Below are 14,357 nucleotides of genomic sequence, written 5' to 3' on the forward strand. Positions count from 1 at the left end.
CCCTTTCCTGGGCCAGTTGGCCCGATGGTGTGCTTATATGCCACCCCGGCTGTGACAAGCCTTTCATGGCCTTCGTCCTGGTGAGCCCTTAATGGCTAAATACATATTTGCCTAGGGAAGGGCTTGGTGTCCAGGATTTAGTATTAAATGGGCCTAAAGTCGGAGGATCCTTTGACAGGCCTTTAGGAGCCTGGGCAGCTGTGGGGGGCATGATGGGTGCTGGACCTGGGACTGGAAGGCAGAACTGACCCCTCAGGGGACACGGCGTGGGCGGAGGTCAGCACAGGGACACTGAGCTCTCCCGCATGCTGTGTTAGTTACCTATTGCTGCATGAGAAATGTCCCCGGTGTGGAGCCTGAGAACAGGGGCGGTTGTCAACCTCTGTGACTGATGGAGCATGAGACCACCATCACTGTGGTGGACGGCTGTGTCACCTCACCAGGAAGGTCCTCTTGGGCCTTTCATAAGCAACCTTGAAAGTGCTGTCCCATCACCTTTGTCACAGGGGGAGGGGACCACACAAGGCAGTGATTCCTGAGAGCAAGGACCCCGCCATTGGTGCCTGGGTTACAGTGGCCAGGCCAGGGTCAACATCCCCTGGGTTTTGTTATGCTTTTTTTCCTTGGAAGATATTCATCCCGTTTAGGGGTTTGATCTTTTTAGCTGGTAGGCCGGCACTTGGTTGGTTAAGAGTATCAAGTCGGAAAAGATGCACTTTGTTTTTATTTAACTCGTACAAGTGTGAGGCCACCACAACCCTGAATCTGATGGCCCGTGGCGCCTCCCACGTGGCTTCTCACAAGGCCTTGTCTTACAGGCTGTCTTCAGCGCGTCTTTTCAACGTAGCTTTCATAGGAGGAGTGCGGTGTTGGCGCTCATTCTGTTCGTTTACATCGTATTTCCTTGGCTTACTCCTCGCCGCACCTCTGCCTTGGTCCCTAGTCCCTGCAGTGAAGCCAGACTCTGGGCTGATGGTGTGTCAGCTTGGCTGGGCCTCAGGTGGCTGTACTTGGCCAAACATGAGTCCAGGTGTTGCTGTGAGGGTGTTTTGGATGAGATTAACATTTAAATTGGTAAACTGAGTCAAGCAGATGGCCCTCCCTGGGGTCAGCCCCATCCAATCTGCTGGATCCCTCCTGCCTGGCGGCCATCAAACTGGGGCGAAGGTCTTCTGCCTTTGGACTCGGGCAGGAAGGACCCCCATTGGCTCTCTTGGGTCCCCAGCTTGCCGACTGCAGGTCTCAGGTTGTCTTAGCCCCCATAGTCGCATGAGCAATCCTAATAATAAATCTCCTTCTAGGCTCATACACCCCTTTGTCTTTTTTTTTTTTTTTTTTTTTACAGAGACAGAGAGAGAGTCAGAGAGAGGAACAGACAGGGACAGACAGAGAGAAACGGAGAGAGATGAGAAGCATCAATCATCAGTTTTTTGTTGCGACACCTTAGTTGTTCATTGATTGCTTTCTCATATGTGCCTTGACCGTGGGCCTTCAGCAGATCGAGTAACCCCTTGCTCAAGCCAGCGACCTTGGGTCCAAGCTGGTGAGCTTTGCTCAAACCAGCTGAGCCCACGCTCAAGCTGGTGACCTCGGGGTCTCGAATCTGGACCTCTGCATCCCAGTCCGACATTCTATCCACTGTGCCACCGCCTGGTCAGGCCATCCATTTGTTTTGTGTCTGGAGCGCCCCAACCAGGAGCCACAGTTTTGAGTGAATGACTTGGTGTGTCTGGCTCCTCCTAGTGGAGCAGAGGGGGTGTGGGTGGGCCCTGCACCATGGGGCGAGGTCACAGCGTCCATTTACCCACTCTGCCCCAGGGTCAGTCAGAGGAGCTAGGTCAGCCACCTTGGACTGGGAAGTAGATCAGAGACTGTCCTGGGTGTGGGGTGTCTGCCGTGTGAGTCAGAGGGACGCTGAGACAGAGGATGTCTTGGTAACAGAGGACAGGAGGATCCCAGCTGCTCGTGTGGCCAGAAGGTGTCATGAGGATTTGGGGGACCCCAGGAAGCCATGATTTGGGGCTTTTAGGCCCCTGGAACATGGAGGCACAGGTCTAAGATGGGGTCTCTTCTCCCTCAACCCCCCAGGGAAGGGGTTACCTCAGTGCTGACCCCAGGAGCACTCCCCATTCCTCTACGTGGAGGGGCCACGGTTTTGGTCTTGGGGCCCCCATTTCAGCGCCTCTGCCTCAGGGAGAAAGGGTCTAGGCCCACACTTCTTCCCCCTGCGATCAAAATGGCCTGGGGCAGAGGGGGCAAGGGCTGCAGGCCAGCTGCCTGCTGGACAAGTGCGCCACCTGCAGGCCGCCTTGAGAATCACCACCCTGAGGGACTGCCCCGCCCAGCGCCTCTGTGGGGAGGGCTGGGTCCCATGTCCACCCCATAGTAGGCGGCCGTGCCAGGCCCCAGCCAGGCACTGGCCTAGCCCCAAAGATAGACATTACCTGGTCACCTCAGCCCACCACGAAGGCAGGGTTGTTAGAGGTTTGCTGACCACAGAGACTGACTTCCCCACAAAGCTAGGTTTCTGGAGAAAGTTCTGGAAGGCCAACATGCACTTGGAGCCCAGGGGCTTGGCTTGGCAGGCACCCTCCAGGCCTGCATCCGACAAGGGGCCTCTCCTCACAGTTCACCAGGTGACCCTTGGCGCCTCCAGCCCACCCCACAGAGGGGGCACACTGCTGTGCCCTTGGGTCCTGCTGGTGGCACTGGTGAGTGCACAGGATCTCTGGTGAGCACCCCATCCATTCCCCTTCTCCTCAGCCCCAAGGCTAGGATCGGGTGGACAGGCTGAGGCCCCAGCCTGGCTTCCTCCAGTCTGATGGCTTTTTCCTCATTAGAAAGGGAGATTCAGCCCAGCCGGGAAATGGGCCTGGTCTGCTTAAGTCAACACAGCAATTAAGGCTGCCCTCTAATCTAGGCGATGAATTAGCTGACAATTGAGCCTCCCCCAGCATCTGCCAGTTGGGAAGAGCTAACAACCTTCATCTGCTCCTCCCTGGGCTGAGTCCCTGCAGGTAGGGCGGGTGGGGTGGGGCTCAGGGGGTTGGCTTACAAAGCCTGGCCCTCTGCATCCTGGAGGGGAACCAGGATCCTGAGCCTGCCCACGTTCCCCAGACGTGCGTGAACTCTGGGGTCAGCTGTGTGAACAGTGAAGCACCTTCCCAGTAACATGCAGAAAGGCAGGCCCTGGGAACAAAGTGCAGATAGTTGCTGCCTGGGTCCCACCCCTGAAGAGCAGGAAGCAAAGAGCCTGAGCCAGATCCTGCTCGCCTCCTGCCTCCTGCCTCCTGCCTCCTTCCCCGGGGACGCCTTCCTCAGGTGTCGCCCTGGAGCCGGGGAAGGGGGAGCTGTTTTTCGAGGCTCAGGCTCCTCTGGGGCAGTCCTGGCACAGCAGCTGGTCCTGGGTTCTTCCAGCAGCTCCCACGCTTCCCCTCTTTCTAAAGCTGTGGTCATCCTGGGGCTGCGATCCCTTTGTACAAATAGCCATGCTATAGGAACAAGCTGATCATGAGGAATGTCCCTGGGTTTCAGGAGACCAGACAGAAACCAAAGACCCAGAGGCTGTCAAGTCCAGGGGGAGGCGGACAAGCCACCAGGAAGCTGGAGTGAGCAGACCTCAGTGTCCCCCGTCAGTGACATCTCCGTAAAACTGGCATCAGCACAGTTTGGTTGTTGTTGTTATCTCATGTGTGATTCCCATGGGCACCCCAATCAAGACACAGAGTCCCACCCATAGGACCCCTGCTGCGACCCCTCTAGTGCCCCCTGAACCCAACACACACACTGTCTGTCCTCCGTCTCTGTGAGTTTGTCACTTCAGGAACATGAGACCAGTGAGTTCGTCCAGCATGTGATCTTTTCAAATTGGATTTTTCCCCAGTGCATGCCTGAAGGTCCCCGTGAGCGACCGCCCGTTAGCTGTCCACGGAGTGGCCCTGCCTGCTGAGGAACGCTGTGGTTGTTTCCAGTTTGGAGCTTTTTAAAGGAAGCTGCTATGAACAGTTGTATACAGGCTTCTGTGTGGGATAAACACCCAGGGGTGAGACTGCTGGGAGTGGGGTGTTCAGTATTTTAAGAAACCGTCACACGGCTTGTGGATGCACCATTTCATGGTCCCACCAACGACACACAAAGGTCTAGTAGCCCATTCTCCGCAGCCTTGCCAGCATTTGATATTGTCACCTTTTGGACGGCGGGTGGTGTCTTCACTGGGGTTCTAGTTACAATTCCCTGGTGGCATCTGCCATCTGCCTGTCTTCTTCAGTACAATGTCTCTTGGTGTCTTTTTCCCACCTTCAAATATTGTAAACTATATTTGCAAATATAGTACATTCTTTTTCCTTCCCAACTTTGTCTGAATTTTTAAAATCTTAAGCTAAATAACAAATAGACACCTAGATTAAACTTATACATAGGTTTCCCAAAAAATTCTCTTAAATTTTCTAACACTGTACGTAACTTTGGTAGGATTTCACCTTAAAATACCAAGTCTAAATAATTTCTGTTAGAAGGATGATTTGGCGGCAAGCCAGCCCTCTTCATGGGACAAGTTCTCAGGCATCCCAAACATAAACATGCACTGACACCATCTCAACACAAGACCCTGGTCACGATGCTTCACACTCCCATCCTCCTACACTGAGGATGTCTCCCTGGGCCACAAGGTGCCCACTCAGGGTCATGGTTGCACAGTGGGCTGAGGCTGCGCCCCCCCCCCGAATGTTTCAGGCCAGATCTGCCCAGGCAGGTGTCACTGAGCACCAGCCCATGTCTCACGCTGCCCCCATGGCCTTCAGGGATTGTCCCCATGTGACTGCTGTGTGGGTGCCTGCATCTCTGTATCCTTGAGACTGTGAACATGTTTTCCATCCCAGTCCAGACATTTTTCTTAAACGTGATGAGCTCCCGAAAGGCGTCTTTATCCTCTCCACCTGACCTAATGGGATCGCATTCTCTCATGTCCCTGGGACCCTGTAGCTCACAGGGCTACTTGGAATGTTCCAAGAACATCACTCTTGGTCTTGTCTGGGCCACAAGGGGTCACTGCCCATCACAGTTACCTGACAAAGACTTTCCCTCACTTTATGACCTGCTCTCTTGCCTGCAACAGCCTCAGAGAGGTCTTTTTTTTGGGGGGGGGGTAGGTAACCTCTGCCTGCCTTACAGCAAAGGGACTGGTGCCAGGCTTGCACAGGCCAGGAAGGTGCTCTGCTCCCTGGAGACCAGCCTGGGCCAGCCAGAGGGACCCTGGCCCCGGAGGGTGGGTGTCCAGGTAGGCCCGCTCTGGCCTGAGCCCATACCCCACGGAGGAGCAGACTGACCTGTGTGCTTGAACTCAGTGTGTGTGGGGAAGTGGGGGATGCTTATGCAGCAAGTCTATGCCACAGCAGACACATGGAGGATCACAGAGCCATCATAGAGGACCCCAGCCAGAGGGCGGGTGATGGGGAAGGGCATAGATGTGAGGCACGGGCTGAGAGGGCGGGTGTCCAGCAGGGCTGGACTTAGGAGGGGAGCTGAGGGGAGTCCAGGCAAAGAGATGGTCAGAGCCCTGAGCTCCATCCTGCTGCTCCTGAGAACATATGCACAAACGGCCCTCTGTGGGGACCAGCCACAATGGGGCAGGGTGGCTGGGGGACAGGGGCTCCTGGGTACAGGACCCACCTGATTGCTTAGGAGTCGCCTGGCTCATGGTCCAGCCCCCACCAGGGTCCATAGGGGCCATTCTACCCTCCCCAAGACCCTGCAGCCTTAGGGTTGGGGTCTTGAGCCCTGAGCTACGGACACAGACACCTAATGTTCTCCCTTCCCTAGCCCTTCACCAGTCTCCTGGAGCCCTGTGTCCAGAAGGTCCAGGAACTGATGCCTTCCACATACATAGGGGAGGGGTCTTCAATACTCCTTCGGCCTGACCTGGCCCTGACTTGGAACCAATCAGAAGAGAGAACAGAAAAGTCAGAGCACCTCCCCATGGCCGGCTTCCCCATCCATCTCTGTAGGCCCTGGGGGCTCTCGGGGCACATTGTGACCCCCAGGTTCCCTGGTCACTGACTCGCCCACCTGACACCAGGCATGAGACATACTAGACATCCCAGGTATCTGGTGGGGGAAAACTGCCCATGAACACCTGACCTATGAGCTCTACAGGACAGACAGGTCCTGACACCACTGCTGCAGCCAAACCACTGACCACCAGGTGGCGCTGCTCACCCCAGACCGCCAGCCCCAGTGCTAAAACTAACCCTCTCCCTCACCACCCAATGCTAACCTTCACCTGCATGGGGAAAATGCAATGATGAGAGGAGCAGCAACCTGCTGGTGGCCGGGCAGGGCACCACTCTCTGGGAAATGGTGTGGTGTAGTGGTGCCCAGACACAACTTCTAACCAGTCACTTCTACTGGCCCCTGTCCCCAGTGACCCATACTGAAGAAAAGAGCTTGCAGGAGGAAGGTGTCCACTTAGCATAACTTGTAGGAGAACGAGAAGCAATCAGAGAGGGAATGCAAAATACACAACTCAAAGATGGCACCCAAGCCACTTGCGTTTCTCAAGTTTGTGAGTGCTCTGTCTCATGGGGGGGGGGGGGGGCAGAAAGTGGCTGACAAAGCGCAGGAAGACAAAGTAAAAGTTTTAAAAAGTGAGGACAAGAAAGTGTGCTTCCCTCCGGTCCCGGGGATTCTGTGGGACCTTCTCCCCGGACCCAGCATGGTGAGCTGGCCGGCAGTGACCCTGTGTGGGCCCCTGGGGTCATCAGTCTCCTTTTCTGCACAGCGATGCCTCTCGAGAATTTACTGAGAAACTGTGTGAAAAGTGCCTCGCAGGGGTACTGGGAGATAGTGAACATTTCTTTAGAAAACATAAAGTTCTTCTTTTGTTTTTTTTCTGAGAGAGAGAAAACCAACTTATTCCACTTAGTTGTGCCACTGATTGCTTCTCATATTTGCCCTGACTGGGGCTTGAACTGGTGACCTTGGTGCTCCAGGATTAGTGCTCTATCCACTGCACCACCAGCCAGGGCAACAATATGATTTCTTTTTTGTGTGTGTGTGACAGTGTGACAGAGACAGAGAGAGAGAGTCAGATAGGGAGAGAGAGGAAGGGAGATGAGAAGCATCAATTCTACGTTCTGGCTCCTTAGTTGTTCATTGATTGTTTTCTCATATGTGCCTTAACCTGAGAGCTACAGCAGAGTGAGTGACCCCTTGCTCAAGCCAGCGACCTCAAGGTTTCAAATCTGGGTCCTCTGCATCCCAGTCTGATGCTCTAACCACTGCACCACTGGCCAGGGCAACAACATGAATTCTTAAAATCTAAATCATGAAAGCAGAAATGTTGCAAACTAAGTGTAATAATTGGAAGATAGAAGAAAAAGAGGAAATAAATACAGAAAAACATTACGTCATCCCACAAGGCCCAACATCTAAACTGTGGAGAGAGGGACCAGAGGAAAAGAACCATCATGAAATGACATCAGATGCCTCCCAGCCTGACCAGGCAATGGCGCGGTGGATAGAGTGTTGGCTTGGGATGCAGAAGATTCAGGTTTGAAATCCTGATGTTGCCAGTTTGAGTGCAGGCTCATCTGGCTTGAGCATGGGTGGACTCACAGCTTGAGTATGAGATCATAGACACAACCCAATAGTTGCCAGCTTGAGCCCAAGGTCGCTGGCTTGAGCAAGAGGTCACAAGCTCTGCTATAGCCCCCCGGTCAAGGCACATATGAGAAAGCAATCAATGAACAACTAAGGTGCTGCAACAAAGAATTGATGTTTCTCATTTTCCTCCCTTCCTGTCTGTCTGACCCTATCTGTCCCTCACTCTGTCTCTCTCACTAAAAAAAAAAGAAAAGAAAAAGAAATCTCCCAACATAGATGGACAGACCTCTCCAGAGTGAAAGGGCCCTGTGAGTACCAGCAATAGAGAGAAGAGACCCACCCCAAGATGCATAGTCACAGCGACCCTTTGTTCACAGGGAAAATGAAAAGATACCAACAGTGTCAAGAGAGAGAAGCCACGTACAAAGTCTGGAGATGGCCGACTGTGACACCGAAGTCTAGAAAGTCCACTTTCAGACATGCTGAGGCCCCAAATTCCTCAGTACACCTGTGTCGGGGCTCCTGGGGTGCTCCGGCCACAGTGGGGAGGAAGATGAGGATGGCTCCTGGCACGGGGTCCAGCATGGGAGACCCAAAGACATCTCCAGGGTGATGATCAAGCAAGGACCTCACAGATTGAGAGCCGAGTGAAGGTGCCCATCGTGATGGCAGCACAAGACAGAGCACATGGCAGGGCTCCGGGGACAAAGTGGCCAAGGCGCCAGCACGTCCTGAAGGGTGGGTGCTGCTGCTAGATCGGGGCATGGACACTGGGCACTCAGCCAAGGTGTGCACTAGTCTTTATTTCCTGTAGGAGCCAAAGTGTGGCCTGAGCCACCTGCTGGGCAGCTCTGTGCCCTGCTCAGCTGTGACATTTCACATTCCTGATCAGGTGACTCCAGACACCACTACCGTGCACACCAGTCTCAGCTGTGCTGGGAGCAGCTGGGATCAAGAGGCCAACACTGTTTTACACAGCAGTGAGCCAGCATTTAGTAGCTAGTGGGAGATGGGAAAGCCAGGAAAACCATATTGTTTAAGGAAATGGATGTAACTGCTACTCACAGTCAGCGGGCTTTCTCCCCTGAGGAGCCAGGATTGGGAATCTGGAAGGGTGGGGTGGGAGATAAAAAGAAAACTAGAAATAGACTTCTGCTTTTGGCCAAGATGGAGTCACATCTATAACCCCCTCCCCAACTAAAACCCAGACAAGATCCACAGACAACAGTTTCCAAGGCACGGGACATCAGGCAACAAAGCATGATCATCCCAAGAAATGGGATCTGGTTTCCCCACTCACTGTCTCAAGTGTCCAGGCCATGGATGGACAGCACAGGCCAGCGCAGCAGAGGGGAGAGTGCCTGGCCTGCAGAGCACAGGTCGGTGGCCCATGTGCCCTCTGAACTCCCAGCACTCTGGCAGGGAAGCCACAGGGCCTTGCTGACTAGTGGGGACCAATGAACCCCAGAATGAGCACTTGCAAAACTTAAAAAGAAAGGCCCCAGAGGATCAGATCATCTCCAAGTCACTTTGTACATCCCACAACAAAGCTCAGGAATATCCTCAGAATTTAAAACTGTCCTGCACCAGTCATGCAAAATCCACAGCTGGCAACCGATCAAAGATTGCCAGTGCTCACCCAAGCGTAGACATACAACTTCACTAAAGAAATTTGGTATAGCCTGACCAGGCGGTGGTGCAGTGAATGGAGCATCGGACTGGGATGCGGAGGACCCAGGTTTGAAGCCCCGAGGTGGCCAGCTTGAGCGCGGTCTCGAAAGCAATCAATGAACAACTAAGGTGTCGCAACAAAAAACTAAGGATTGATGCTTCTCATCTCTCTCTCCGTTCCTGTCTGTCTGTCCCCATCTATCCCTCTCTCTGACTCTCTCTATGTCTCTGAAAGAAAAAAAAAAGTAAATAAATAAAATTTTAAAAATTAAAAAAAATAAATTTGGTATAAAGTTAGGAACCTTTTTACAAAGAAAATTCCAGCTCCAGATGGCTTCACAGGTGAATTCCAGCAAACCCCAAGGGAGACAGTGTTCCCTGCTTGTCCAGGGCGCCGGGGAGCAGGGCACAGCCCTGATGATAGAACAAAGGCTTACCAGGAAACCATGGGCCTGTGTTCCTCACAACACAGACACAGACATAGCAAATTAATTCTTAACTCAGAAAGTTTTAGCAAATTGTATACAGCAATCCATTAACAGGTACCAGATGGGGTTTCCCCCAGGAATGGAAGGTTGGCTTAACATTAGAAAAACAATACATGAACAATAATTCGCCACATGAACAACTAAAAAAGAAAAACCATATGATCGTCTCAATAGATTTTTTTTTAAATGTGGCAATCAACATCCATTCCTAATTAAAAACAAAAACATATAAAAGCTCTTTCAGCCATGTAGGAGTGGAGGAACCTTCCTCAGCTTAGGAAGGTCAGGATTCCCTGTGGACCATGGACGGTGGTATGGACGAGGCTTCTCTTTTTTTTTTTCTTTTTCTGAAGCTGGAAACGGGGAGGCAGTCAGACTCCCGCATGTGCCTTACGGGGATCCACCCGGCACACCCACCAGGGGGCGATGCTCTGCCCCTCCGGGGTATCATGCTGTTGTAACCAGAGCCACTCTAGCGCCTGCGGCAGAGGCCATGGAGCCATCCCCAGCGCTCGGGCCATCTTTGCTCCAATGGAGCCTTGGCTGCGGGAGGGGAAGAGAGAGACAGAGAGGAAGGAGAGGGGGAGGGGTGGAGAAGCAGATGGGCGCCTCTCCTGTGTGTCCTGGCCGGGAATCGAACCCAGGACTTCCGCACGCCAGGCTGACGCTCTACCATTGAGCCAACTGGCCAGGGCCAGGACAGGGCTTCTCAGCAGAGGTGTCCATGGGCAGGGGGTTATGTGAGACTTCAAGAAATTTCAACAACAGCCTGGCCGGGTGGTGGCGTAGTGGATAGAGCGTCAGACTGGGATGCAGAGGACCCAGGTTCAAGACCCCCAGGTCGCCGGGTTGAGCACGGGCTCATCTGGTTTGAGCAAAGCTCACCGACTGGGACCCAAGGTCTCTGGCTTGAGCAACGGGTTACTCAGTCTGCTGAAGGCCCGTGGTCAAGGCACATATGAGAAAGCAATCAATGAACAACTAAGGTGTCGCAACGAAAAACTGATGATTGATGCTTCTCATCTCTCTGCGTTCCTGTCTGTCCCTCTCTCTGACTCTCGCTCTGTCTCTGTAAAAAAAAAAGAAAAAAAAAGAAACTTCAACAACAAAAGATAAAAGTTACAGATAACTTTATTGTTCATTTCAGAAACTTGACAGAAAAATTTTTTAAACACCAAGCTTTTAATAGATCTCATGAAAAGACTCCTCAGAACCTTTGCCTTGCTGTGTCCATCAACCCTAAACTACCACCAGGACCCTTACCCACCCAATCCTAACCAAGCTCACTGAACACGCCGACCCAGCCCTTGACTCAGCAAAGACTCAATCCAGAATGCACTCAACCTGGCCCATGGAAGGCATTGACCTAAAATGGTGAGGTTGTTGGTTCAAAGCCCTGGGTTTATGCGGTCAAGGCACCTACGAGAAGCAATCAAATGAACAACTAAAGTGAAACAACTATGAGTTGATACTTCTTGCTCTCCCAACCCTTCTCTCTGTAAAATCAATATATATATATATATATATATATATATATATATATATTTATTTATTTATTTATTTATTTATTTATTTATATTTAAAAATGCATTCAGGCCTGACCAGGCAGTGGTGCAGCGGATAGAGCGTCGTACTGGGATGCAGAGGACCCAGGTTTGAAATCCCGAGATCACTGGCTTGAGCACGGGCTCATTCGGCTTGGATGCGGGGTCACTGGGTTGAGCGTAGGTTCATAGACATGACCCCATGGTTGCTAGCTTGAGCCCAAAGGTTGCTGGCTTGAAGCCCAAGGTCGCTGGCTTGAGCAAGAGGTCCCTCGCTCTGCTGGAGCCCCCTAGTCAAGGCACATATGAGAAAGCAATCAATGAACAACTTAGGTACCTCAATGAAGAATTTAAGTTTCTCATCTCCCTTCCTGTCTGTCTGTCCCTATCTGTCCCTCTGTCTCTCTCTCTGTCTCTGTAAAAAAAATAAAATAAAAGCACTCAGCACCCTCTTGCCAGCAGATTTAATTAATGGCATTTTCAGGGAGCCCATGTTCGAAATTTCTGAGAAGCACTGGAGTGAAAACATCACACTGTAATATTCAGTTATTTGTTGTGAATGGATGGATGACACTGGGGAGGTTTGGGGCTGAAGCAGACAACCTTGGTGATAAATCACACAACGCCAGGAACCACTGTGTCCACTGCTCTTCAGGAAACACACAAGGAAGTGGAAACAGCTCGGCTCCTAGACATGCAAAGTAATTTCGTGCCCCATAGCAGGCGCAGGGCAAGAGGAGCCCTAGCAGATGGCAAAGCAAGTGCTGTCACACAGATGGGAATCGGAACTCTCAGACAACTGATGTTCCTCCTGATGATGCTGGCCCACGTACACTGTCACATGCTCAGGCACAACTTAGTTCTTAAACGTTCTTTTTTTTTTTATTATTCATTTTTTTAGAGAGGAGAGGGAGAGACAGAGGGAAAGAGAGAGAGGAGAGACAGAGAGAGAGAAGGGGGGGAGGAGCTGGAAGCATCAACTCCCATATGTGCCTTGACCAGGCAAGCCCAGGGTTTTGAACCGGCGACCTCAGCATTTCCAGGTCGATGCTTTATCCACTGCACCACCACAGGTCAGGCCTCTTAAACGTTCTTGTGGTCACAGTCAGAGTCCCACAATTTTGAAAACCTGCTAGCATCAGTGACCAACTCGTCCTGGACACTTATACCCAAAGTTCTTTTATTTATTTATTTTTATTATAATTATTATTATTTGAGAGAGAGAGAAAGAGGCAGGAAGGGAGAAAGATGAGTAGCATTGACTTATAGTTGCAGCACTTTAGTTGTTCATTGATTGCTTCTCATATATGCCTTGACCAGAAAGCTCCAGCAGAGCCAGTGACCCCTTGCTCAAGCCAGTGACCGTGGGATCATGTCGATGATCTCACACTCAAGCCGGTGAGCCCACGCTTGTGCTGGTGAGCCCATGCTCAAACAGGATGAGCCTGAACTCAAGCTGGCAACCTCAGGGCTTCAAATCTGGGACTTCAGCACCCCAGGTCGACTCTCCATCCACTACATCACCACCAGTCAGGCAACGCTCAAATTTCTGAGGGACAGAAACATAGTGTCATTCTAAGGCCAGATCTGGAGACATAAACTGCCCAAGGGCTGAGGGGCATCCTGGACTCGACCTCCTGCTTCCAATGAGAGAAACAGCAAATGCTGTTCTCCAGAAAATACACACAAGACTCTCCCTCTTGACCTGATACCCTGGCTTGGGGGATATTCTTGTGGCACAAGACTGGCACTCTTCAACTGCTGAAAACTCTGGACATTCAAACTTGGGATAGATGTCTTGAGACAGAATCAAAAGGGAAAGAGAACTCCTAGGACTCAGCTGGATGGGTATCCCAGAGCCAGGGAGCCTGGTAGCTGGGGATGGGCAGGTGACAGCTGTTCTGTGGCACCTATGGCCCAGCATACCTGCAGCTTAGTCCTGACCAGCACCCGACTCTCACCAAGACAACCTCAAGGATGCTGACAGGGTCCAAACCCTTTCATGAACACATACATGACTATTCACTGAGAAGTTGTGACTTCTCCAGGACAAATATTCAGTGGTGAGATTTTTTTTCCTGTTTTTTTTGTTTTGTTTTGTTTTGTTTTTTGTTTAGGGTGGCTCAGATGTAGAGCCTGAGACCACTCATGTGGAAATTCTACCTGCCTTAGTGTCACCCTATTTGGACAAAGCCAGCTTATTTGGACAGGGTGCCAGTCCTGACAGCTAGACCCCTGGTCTTTGGGACTGACTGGGGAGCACTTTCAGCCCCCTCCCTACCAGGAGTCCTCAGGCTGCAGGTACCAAGAGTTCATGGGGTGGAGCTTTCGCAAGAAGAAGAACCAGTCCGACCAGCTTCACCAGCTCAGAGGAACCGGGGTCACACCTGTCAGCTCACATTCACATGGAAGTGTACGTGCTGAAGTGAGGAGAACTGTAGAACCTGTGTAAGAGTCCCTACACTGTTGTGCGTGCCCTTCCTGGTCCAGGCCTAGGCCACAGATCTCTCTGTTTAGATTCACTGGCCCTGCCCTAGCCGGAGAGCTCGGTTGGTTAGAGCATCATCCTGACGCACAGAGGTAGCTGGTTTGATTTCCTGGTTGGGGCACATCCAGGAACAGACATGGCCCTTGAGGAAAATTTTTATTTATTTATTTATTTATTTTTATTCATTATAGAGAGGAGAGAGAAGGGGAGAGAGAGAGACAGAGAGGGAGAGAGAGGAGAGAGAGAAGGGGGGAGGAGCTGGAAGCATCAACTCCCATATGTGCCTTGACCAGGCAAGCCCAGGGTTTCGAACCGGTGACCTCAGCATTTCCAGGTCGATGCTTTATCCACTGCGCCACCACAGGTCAGGCCCTTGAGGAAAATTGACTCCTCACAATGACAGAGAGCATCCCCTGTCTTAGATGACATCCCCTTAGGCACACTCAGTGACCTTTCTTGTCTGCTTTGCTCTGTGGGTCAACCCCACCATCAGGGAAAGTATAACCATGCTGGACAGAAAAGGGCAATGGTCAGGCTCACTGTCTTTTCTCCCAGAAGCTGGGGGTG

Source organism: Saccopteryx bilineata, chromosome 3, assembly GCF_036850765.1.
Source record: "Saccopteryx bilineata isolate mSacBil1 chromosome 3, mSacBil1_pri_phased_curated, whole genome shotgun sequence".
Lineage (NCBI taxonomy): Eukaryota > Metazoa > Chordata > Mammalia > Chiroptera > Emballonuridae > Saccopteryx > Saccopteryx bilineata.